At 44.1% G+C, this 9,782-nt stretch overlaps 1 long non-coding RNA gene across 1 annotated transcript; it reads left to right on the top strand.

Annotated features, from left to right (window-relative positions):
* The first annotated feature begins 2,537 nt into the window (after positions 1-2,537).
* Positions 2,538-3,451, top strand: LOC146862903 (uncharacterized). The gene is made up of 4 exons (XR_014978525.1): positions 2,538-2,631; positions 2,749-2,812; positions 2,901-3,020; positions 3,355-3,451. It is a non-coding gene; the product is annotated as an uncharacterized LOC146862903 (long non-coding RNA).
* Positions 3,452-9,782: the final 6,331 nt, after the last annotated feature.

The following is a 9,782-nucleotide window of genomic DNA, read 5'->3' as shown; positions in this document are numbered from 1 at the left end:
ACCAGGATGCTTAGCGCAGGGACACTCAATCGAGTAGCCGTGCACTCTATAAATTCTGAATGACATAACATAACATAACATACTAACCTAATAATATTATCATTTTATTTTGTCGTCCTGCTGCTGCAACTTTGCGTGAAGGGGCGGGCGGGGCTGCAGAGCAGGAGAGAAGTGATAGAAATCTCTTGAGTATGCAATGACTGTTTGGTCCGCCCTCTGGGGCCGCCCAAGACAGTTATGCGCAATTTCTCTGTTCTCAATGCAGGTTGCATTACAGCCTGCATGGAGAACATGCCCAGGCCCCGAGTTCCTGGCTGAGCACTGAACCAAGGTATTGTAGTGTTGTGATTGGTCAGGGGAGCCTGGCTGTTTCCTGGAGTCCGAGACGGAGGGGAGTGGAGACACTTGACCTGGTAGCAAGGTAAGTGTATTTTATTTTATTTAAAAATATGCCCCGTGCACCCCCCCTCTTCCTGCCACCAACTCACCAACCACGAGCCGTGCCGACCACCACTAGGATAAAATGCTAACACATAAATGCAGTAATTGGTGTAGTAAGCATCGATTCCACAAGTTCATCTACATTCAGAGGTGTGAACCTCATGAGAAGGTAATTATGTTACCCATTAAAAAATCCACACCAGTATAGAGGTAATTACAGTGTGCACTAATTAACACTTGATTTCTGCAGATCTTGGAAAATGGCATTAGTCTCCAAATCTCTTTTTGTGCTTCTGTCATCATGATATCCATTCAGGTACATAGTTTACAATAGTTTAGTCTCAGTTTGGGCTCACCAAGCCCACCTAGTATTCACATTTTTGTACCTTAGCCGCTAATAATACTCCACCTCTGTCTTTGTCTTGACAATTACATATTATAAACAGAGGAGGTGGGACAGGTGTGTGAGGTGTGGATGTGTTTGGGTGGGAAAATGACTGGGGGCATATATTCTGACTATTTTCCTGTAGTCACCAGCTCCGTCTTTGCTCTTGCACTATGATAACATCACAGAGGATAGCTAAACAGATGACCAAGCTCATGCACAGATGTTGATGATATGCAAACGCCATCAGATTCACTAAGGACTTCCTTAGTTTTCATCTTTGTGTTTGCTCTTGCTGTCTTGAAATTGACAGCATATTGTATCTAATACTAATGAAAACACCAAAAGTGATCTGATGAACAGCAAAGCATTGTGCGTTAGAGGACAATGCAGGCAGGAGGTAGCTTAGGCGTAGCCCCTTTAGGTAAGGGGCAAGAAACAGAGCTACAACCTCTCCACCATTGTATGTAACACATATACTATTTGGCATTTAGTAAAAATACAAATGCGTGTACTCACAATACACACATAAGACTTGAAAACCCCATATAAATGTCAACACACAGACATTACAAATTGTATTGTCTTGCTACTAAGACCTTTTTGATTTCAAATTCTATTTATATGGCCTCTAACTCATCAAGAACTCTTTTTTGGGCAGTTGTCAATCTCACCATTCAGCCCTGTGTCAAAAACACTGTTCCCTTCCCAAGTTGTTTGTGGCAACTTGATTACTTTTTTTGTATGAACTCAGGACAGTTCATAATTGTATTGCTCAGCTTCTGGTTTCATCCTGTCTCATGCAGCGTGATAATAAGCCTTCACGCTGTTTGTCACTCATCTCACAGCTTTCCCAAAGACTAAGAAAGAGGAGGAGGTTTCCTCCTTGCTTGCCTCTCTAAAGTCAGGCATCCCACATTATGTATACCCAGTCAGGAGCACTTTAAGGGATGTATCTGCTGTCATTGCACATGTTTTTACCTTCATTCCTAACACCTGTTTTATCTGTCATTGTTCATAATGGATGGATGAAAGGGGTCATCAAATCCATGTTTAAAGCCGAACTTGAACTCCAGGGCAGAAGCTGACTAAAGCCTCATCTTTTTTTTGCTAGCAGTCGTTGATATTGATAAGAAGTTCTGGCTCACCATTTTCTAAACATCTTGAAGAGCACCAGTTACTAGATGCTAGTCAGATGAGTTTACAGCCTGGTTTAGGCACTGCCCAAGTGGCTGTGGTTAACAACATCAGACAAGATTACAATGATGGTATTTCCACCTGCCTCATCCTGCTGTTGCAGTTGTGTCATGATGTTACCCTCAAATAAGGATCTTGGGAAAAAGCATTCTTTCTTTTTTGTGCCATTTAAAAACTTTTATTTTTATGCCACCATCATTTCTAGATTGACCTATGCACGTGTCTGCTTCACTGGCCTGCCTGGGTCCACTATTTACAAGCTTCAAGGTGTTCAAAATATGCCATTATGACTTTTTCGTGAAATTAAGCTGCACTGGTTGCCAGTTACTCAAAGTAGCCATTATAAGTCTCTTTGCCCATAGAGCCTGTTATGAAAAAGGGACAGAGAACTGGGGCTGGGTAAACTCGTCATTTATACACGTGAGTCAGGAGGCGTATCAAACTAATTGGTGGCAGCTGAACGTGCAAGCCAGCACGTATAGGCACCAGGTGAAAAAAAAAAGTTTACCCAGCCCCAGTTCTCTGTCCCAGCGCGAAGCAGCACTTGAACAGGACTCGCTCTATCTCACCGGGAGGCTCGCATTCAATGCATTTCCATCGTACATAATGTAAGTTTACATAGCGCAAATCTCCCCTCCCTTTCGTTCGTCGCATCAGCTGTTCACTTTCCTCGCTGGCTCAGCTGTTCAGTTCTCTAACCCATATACCCCCCCCATTCTTTTCAGACTAAATCCGCACGGCACCTGAATCTCAGAGGTCCCGTTAAAATGAATTCATAAGGTTTCTCAAGTAAGTCCGCACCTGCTGTTTTCCCTGCTCACTTTCACCCCTGACTTCCCTTCCATTTAATTGCCTTTAAACATTCGTTTTTTCCTAGGCCTCCTGCTATGACAAAGGGCCCTACTATGATGCAGTAACTTGCACATGAAATTCTCGTGATCAATTTACAATATTCCCAGTTGATAAACTCGACCCCTTCCTTATATCTACACTGACAGTAAGTTTTTTGGGGGGATCTGATGAATTAAAAAACCATTGTTCATGTTGGATTACGGACTAATTGGCTGATCTGTGCTCTCTTGTCCTCCTTTTCTAATTTTGAGATTAGGAATTATATTAGTTCTCTGAACCTAATTAATCTTTCACTGATGTAAACTGTCCCAATAATTATTCGCTTTAACAATTCCATGTTATGTCTTTTCAAATCCATTTTTTATACACAGCATCACTCTAGAGAGAGCAATGTGTAGGTTATATTAATTTTCTAAATGTGATGCTACTTTCAGGGACTAGACTATGGTTTACTTATATTTTGTATTCTTGCTTTTTAGATTATAGATGCTCATTTTTTGTCCTGAAGATGAACTCAACTAACTGAGTTCGAAACGTGGTCGACCGCTTACAACATGAACCCATCATATTAAGTTAAAAAGAAAGTGGTTCAACTCTTGTTGTCAATGCGATGTCTTCTTTTAAAGTCCACTTTCACTTTCTATGTCACGCTTATTGTCACTGAATATGTGAGCACCTGAATTTATTTCATTGTGTAATAAAATATCTTTTATACCTTGACCTTCTTGTCCCTGCTCTATATTAACTATCGCTCTCTTTCTTCAAAATTAATTTCAAAAAACCTTTATTCAAATGTTTACCCATTTTTAAGGTTTTTCTACCCTGGACCTTTTTAGGCCATTTAGAACCATTGTGTTTCTCTTCACTCAGTCACCTGAGAGCAGAAATGATGAGCTGTGACTTTTGTCCTTTGGCGATCCAGCATTTTCGCATGAATGATAACTCAGGTGTCTGGCACATGACATATAGGTGCACTGGGAGGTAGCTCAGCTATGTGAAGACTGAACATAAAACTTATTTGTAATCAGAGGTCTACATCTTCTGCCTAAAGCAAACACCACTATGATCAGGTTTACGGAGCACGGTGTAAGACAGTCATAGAATCTGTCTTGAGTGTTTTCTTTCTAGAATGGTGTCCCCAGCACTCTTCTTATGTAGGCATTGTATTTCTGTGATCTGCCTCTTCAAACTAGCTTAGTATGGCAGCAATATTCTTATAAAACCTCATTCTGCAGCCAGACTAAGCCCGGGTGAGTCAAAAGTAGCATAGCTCTGATATTGTGTATAATAGCTGAACAACAAAAATATTGTACAATGAAAACATTACTTTGTGCAGTATTGGTTCCAGATACATGTTTGTTGTACTTGGCCCCTTTTTCAGGGTCATCCCAGAACTTTTTTCTTTCCTCCTATATTTTTTTTTTTTGACCTGTTGTTGGTGGTTTTAGGACTCTGGGCCCTTTATCACTGCTGATCAGTGCTAAAGTGTATGTGCTCTCTATGGTACGCTTGGTAAGATTGGTCTACACCTGTTTGGCATATTTAATTTACCTATCAGTCCCTTGTACAGTGACATCCCATATACCCAGGGCCAGTAAATTAAATTCTACTCGTGGGCTTGCATCGATGCTTACGCCACCCACCAAAGTAGCCTTTCAAACCTGTCTCAAGCCTCTGCCACTGCAGGACCTGCACACGCAGTTTACGGCCGCCGTGATGTGGCACATAAAGTGGATGCCATGTCTTCAACTCCCCTTTTACTACATACCAGTCACCCCTAAGTTAGACCCAAGCTAGCCTTATGGGCAGGGTGCGGTGTAGGTAAAAGGTAGGACATGTGCCATAACTGTGTGTCATGTCCTGGTAGTTTCTCACTAATGTGAGGCTGCCCTCTCATAGGTTTGTATTGGGGATTCCCTGATAAGTGCTTCAGTGGTAATTCCTGACATGAGAGGGGTAGCGTGATCAAGTTTGGTAGGTTTGGAATAGTACTGATAAATCCTGCTTATTGGTGAAAGATTTATTATTACTACTTTAGAAATGCCACTTTTAGAAGTGGGCATTTCTGTGTGCTATGTTTCTTTGTGCCTGCCTGACGTGTAGTGACCGTCGAGTTCTGACAGGGTTGAGGTTTGTTCTGCCCTGCCTGGGTGACTCAGCGCTAGACTGAATAGGCCTGGTCTGCATTTGGAGTGGTGGGAGGAGTAGCACCTGCACCTGAATAGGGCTGTGCCTGCCTTCCATAATGAAAGCTCCGCCCCCCTGTGGTGTGTCTGGAGCCAAGGTTTACACTAAGAATGGAGGTGGTGGTTCACTTGTAAAGATATTCTAAAGTGCCCCCAGAACTGGTTTAGACTGGGCTCAGAGCCCTGTGCCAGGGGAAAGAACAAAGACATTCGTACTAAAAGTACTAGGGCTGTGACCCCATGTCTGTTGAACTGGCTTGTGCTTGAAACTGAACTAGGAGACACAGCATGGACTGCTGTGCCAGGAGGAACTTCCATTGGAGACTACCTGTGCCTGCTGGGTAGCTGAAGGGACTGCCCTCTGCTAAGGAGCACTGCTTGCTGGCCTGCCTGTACCCTGTTTACAGCTCCTGGGGACCACTCTGTGCTCGAGAGCACTTCAAGACCCCTCTCTTGGTCTCCCTGCTGGAGACAGGCGGAGCGTTCTGGTTGTCATTGCCTCAAGTGCATGGTGAGTGACGTATTTTCCTTAAGAGGAGGAGAAGGAGAGCAGCCGGTGCGTGTGTTGCGCAAACGCTTTCCACCTTGCCATTGGGATAAGCCTGACTGCTCTTCCAAGCTACAAAGGGGGTGAGCAGGGGCTATCTTCAGTGTGTAACCCCCTTGCCCTGACTAGAGTAGTGGGTTTTGCCTGGCTTAGTTGCATACCCTGGCCAACCACAAACCGCTGCCGCTGAGTCACAGCGGCGGGGTAAAAAATGCAGCCAATTGGAAGATGCGTCATATTGTAAAGCCGTGCATCACATTCTACCTCCGTCAGGAATAATGCATGCAGGGTGGGTGTTCCCATGCAGGAAAGCCTCGTAAAAGTGAGGCTCCGTCACTTCTAGGACACCACTGCGTCAAAACCTTATGCCAACTTAAGCAGGCGTAAGGAGTGACGCAGTGTAGTGGGAATAGGCCTCAAAATGCATTGCTGGAGTTGCGTTGTACTTGCGACACGACTCCAGCAATGCGTGATTTTTGTGTGAGGCAGTGTAGTGGGAATAGGCCTCAAAAGGCATTGCTGGAGTTGCATCGTGCTTGCGACACAACTCCAGCGATGCGTGACTTTTGCGCCAACGGATGCGTCAGAATTTCTGATGCATCTGTCAATCCTTGCTTAATGGTTTGCCGTATTGTAAATACGTGGCATCCATGGTGGTGCAAGGGTTTCTCAGAGTGGCACAGGGAAAGTGACGCATCTCTATAGATGCGTCACTTTTCTGTAAATCTGCCCCCCCATTTCTAACAGTGTTACAATGACAAACTTGTAACTCAGGTGTCTGGCTGGCATCTGTCTTGTGCTATATTCAAGGTTGTCCCTTTGTCTATTCAGGCCAGGATAATTGCTATAATTAGTATAGACATTTAGGAGCACCTAATATAGAGAATATGGTCATTCGTCTCAAAGGGGTTTTAGAGAGTTCCTAACAAATGTTGCATTTTACAATGCATATTGCCCCGGCAGGATCTGAAAATAGCATTGAATTTTTAGTGAATTTGACACCGTATTTGCTGGTGGCTTCCAAACGAATTTAAAAGCATGGTTGTTGTTATTCTAGCATATAGTATGAAGAAGCACCATTTGTGTTTCTGTTAGTGGCCTCTTTGCAGGACATTGCCCACCAGCCAGACATTCTTTGTGTTCTAGAGTTTAAAGAAATGCTTCTATTCTTTGCATGCTAGAATACCATTTTTATTTCAGGGCAGCTGCTTTCTTTGCTAGCTCTTTAGGTCTAGTGGCTTTCAGCATGGATGTTGTCATCTCCTATGAGAACTGCTCATTATGGGGTGCTAACAACAACTATTTTACTTTGATTTAAAATAGTGTATATTCATGGCAGAATATTTACCAGGCAGTAATACTGGCATTTGATTGGTACTGACATTAAATAGCAGGATGAATTGAAGAAGCACTAGCAATCAAACCTAAGAGTTGTCAGTCACACATCAAAAAATCTGGTGTGTTAACCCACTACGCTCACTTTTCTGAAGGTTGGGCATATGTGTGGCCTCAAACGAGCGTATAGTTCCATTTCCTGATGACTAGACTGTGGTGATGTCATGTACTCAGAGAACATTTCACAGACTTAAAATGTACCTTTGGTCAACAGTCAGGCAAGAGTGTCTTTCTGAACTGGAATTTAAAAAAATCACGAGCTCACTGTCATTTCACAGAAGGAATTTTCGAAGAGATTTGGCAGAAAGTGTTGTTGACTGATTGTAAAGTGCTATGTATTGTAATCTGTTCAAGCTGGGTTTTATTTGTCAAATCATTTATTTCCCTTTTTAAATATCTGTCAGTAGCCAACAAACATTGTCAAATCCACTAAAACATGTTTGTTGTAATTGTATCGGGTTTGAGTAATATATTTAAAATGCAAAATTTATCATTATTTTCTTGTATTGCTTCTAAGGATAGCCCCACCCCATTGTTAGCCCTACCTCATTTTCTGACTTGTTAATGCTATCCCCAACCCCAGACGTTCGGGTCTAGTTTCACCCCTGGTGTGTGTGGGTGTGTGTGTGTATGCGTGTGTGTGTGTGTGTGTGTGTGTGTGCACCCTTTCACTTCAGTGTGCACATAGTGACTGGCATTGGCACTCTTCATCAATTGTTTGGCGTACTTACTTCAGGTGTGCATGGTACCAGCCAGCGATATGTGGTGAAATGTAGAAGCATTCAATATTGCCTTATCCACACAACTCTTCAGATTTTTGGAGCTCAGATGACCAACTCACAGGTAGCATAAACCAAGGCATCCATTTTATCCCTTTGATTGCTGTTGTAAACATTTCCAATGAAAGGGATGCAATACCCGGATGCTGCCGCTGAGGGCTCCCCTGCCCTAGAAGTCTATCTTTAAAGACCATGCATTCACTGACAGAAGCTCTTGGCACTATAAAAAAAGACTCCAAGAATCTAGATGAATCTCTTCCCAGTGGGAGTGTCCCAGATGTGAGTTAAATTTGTTCCAATACAGTGGAGTTTCCCTATAGTGATGCAATAATGTTGGCAGCCAATGCCATCACACTCCTCAATCTTGGTCCCTCAAGATGCAGTCTCAACTTATGTGCCATTAATGTGACCCCCTCTCCTTGGAGAACGCAAGCATGAGGCCAGTCACTTGCATCCTCTGTAATAATGGATATCTGAGTCTGCCATGTTGGCACATATGTGGATGTTCCTACTTGAATTGAATTGAATTGAAAGTAGATTTGTAGAGCGCGAATTGCTGCCCGGGGGCGTCCAAGCGCTGAAAAATAACAAAGGGACCTCGTAGAGTGATTAGCAGAGAGTTAATGGGGAGAGTTGAATAAGAAAGTCTTTAACTGCTTGCGGAAAGAAGAGAGGTTGGGTTGGCTCTGAGATGTATGGGAAGAGTGTTCCAGGTATTGGAGGCATTGTAGGAGAACGTCCTACCGCCAGTCCTTGTTTTTTTTATTCTGGGTGCCTTAGCCATAAAAGTCTGGCTAGAGCGATGGTTTCTGTTGGGTTGGTAATGGGTGACTAAGTCACGAGTAATCAAAGGGCCTGTGTCCCAAAAGGCCTGATGGGCAATGCAAATGGCCTTGAAGAGAATTCTTTGGCGCACTGGCAGCCAGTGAAGGCTGACCAGACCTGTTCTTACTGATTGCCTGCGAGGAAGTTCAAGCAGCAGGCGAGCCGCGCAGTTTTGCACTGTCTGGAGTCTGCGTAAGGTGTAATCTGGGGCGCCAAGGTAGAGTACGTTGTTAAAGTCGAGGCGAGACTGTATTAAACCCTGAATAGCTACCTTCTTTGCCTCCATGGGTAGAAGGGGGAAGATTTTTTTTAGCGTTCTGAGGATGCCAAAACAGGTGGCTGAAAGTTTAGTGGCCTGTGTGTTGAAAGAGAGAGTACCGTCAAGCCATACCCCAAGGCTCTTGATGTTGTCTTTGGGTACTGGAGGGGTGCCTAGACAGGGGGGCCACAAGGAGTTGAGGAGGCTGGGGTTGGAGGGACCCAGGAGCATCAGCTCCGTTTTGTCCCCGTTTAGTTTGAGAGATGATGAGGACATCCAGTTCTTTATTTCCTCTAGGCACTTTCCAAGTCCGCCTGATATTGGCGTGTTGGCCTCCGGCGCCAATGAGACCACCAGCTGGGTGTCGTCTGCATAAGAGATAATCTTGACCCCAAATGGACGGACAACCTCAGCCAATGGCCTCATATAGATGTTGAAAAGTGCGGGGCTTAAAGAGGATCCCTGAGGGACTCCACACCTCAGTGGTCTGCTATTGGATACAGACTCGCCATCGAATACTCGAAAGGATCTGTCCTCCAAGAAGGATTTAAACCAAAACCAAGCTTGGTCCTTGATGCCGACACTAGACAAACATACAGCAAGGTGTCATGGCTGACCGTGTCGAATGCTGCGCTGAGATCAAGGAGGATCACTGCCACTGATCCTCCTTGATCCAGGATTTTTCTGGATTCCTCGGTGACCATAAGGAGGGCGGACTCGGTACCGTGTTTGGGTCTGAAGCCCGTTTGAGTGGGGTCTAATAATTGGTGGTCTTCTAAGAAGTTCACCAGTTGGAGATTGATATATTTTTCCAGGATTTTACTCACCCAGGGGAGCAGGTAGATGGGCCTGTAGTTGCTAAAATCTAGGGGGTCCAGATTGGGTTTTTTTAACAGTGCTCGGACCTTGGCCCGTT

Source organism: Triturus cristatus, chromosome 2_2 (assembly GCF_964204655.1).
Source record: "Triturus cristatus chromosome 2_2, aTriCri1.1, whole genome shotgun sequence".
NCBI lineage: Eukaryota > Metazoa > Chordata > Amphibia > Caudata > Salamandridae > Triturus > Triturus cristatus.
Note: the sequence above shows the minus strand (reverse complement) of the source record. Positions and strands in the feature narration are given on the sequence as shown.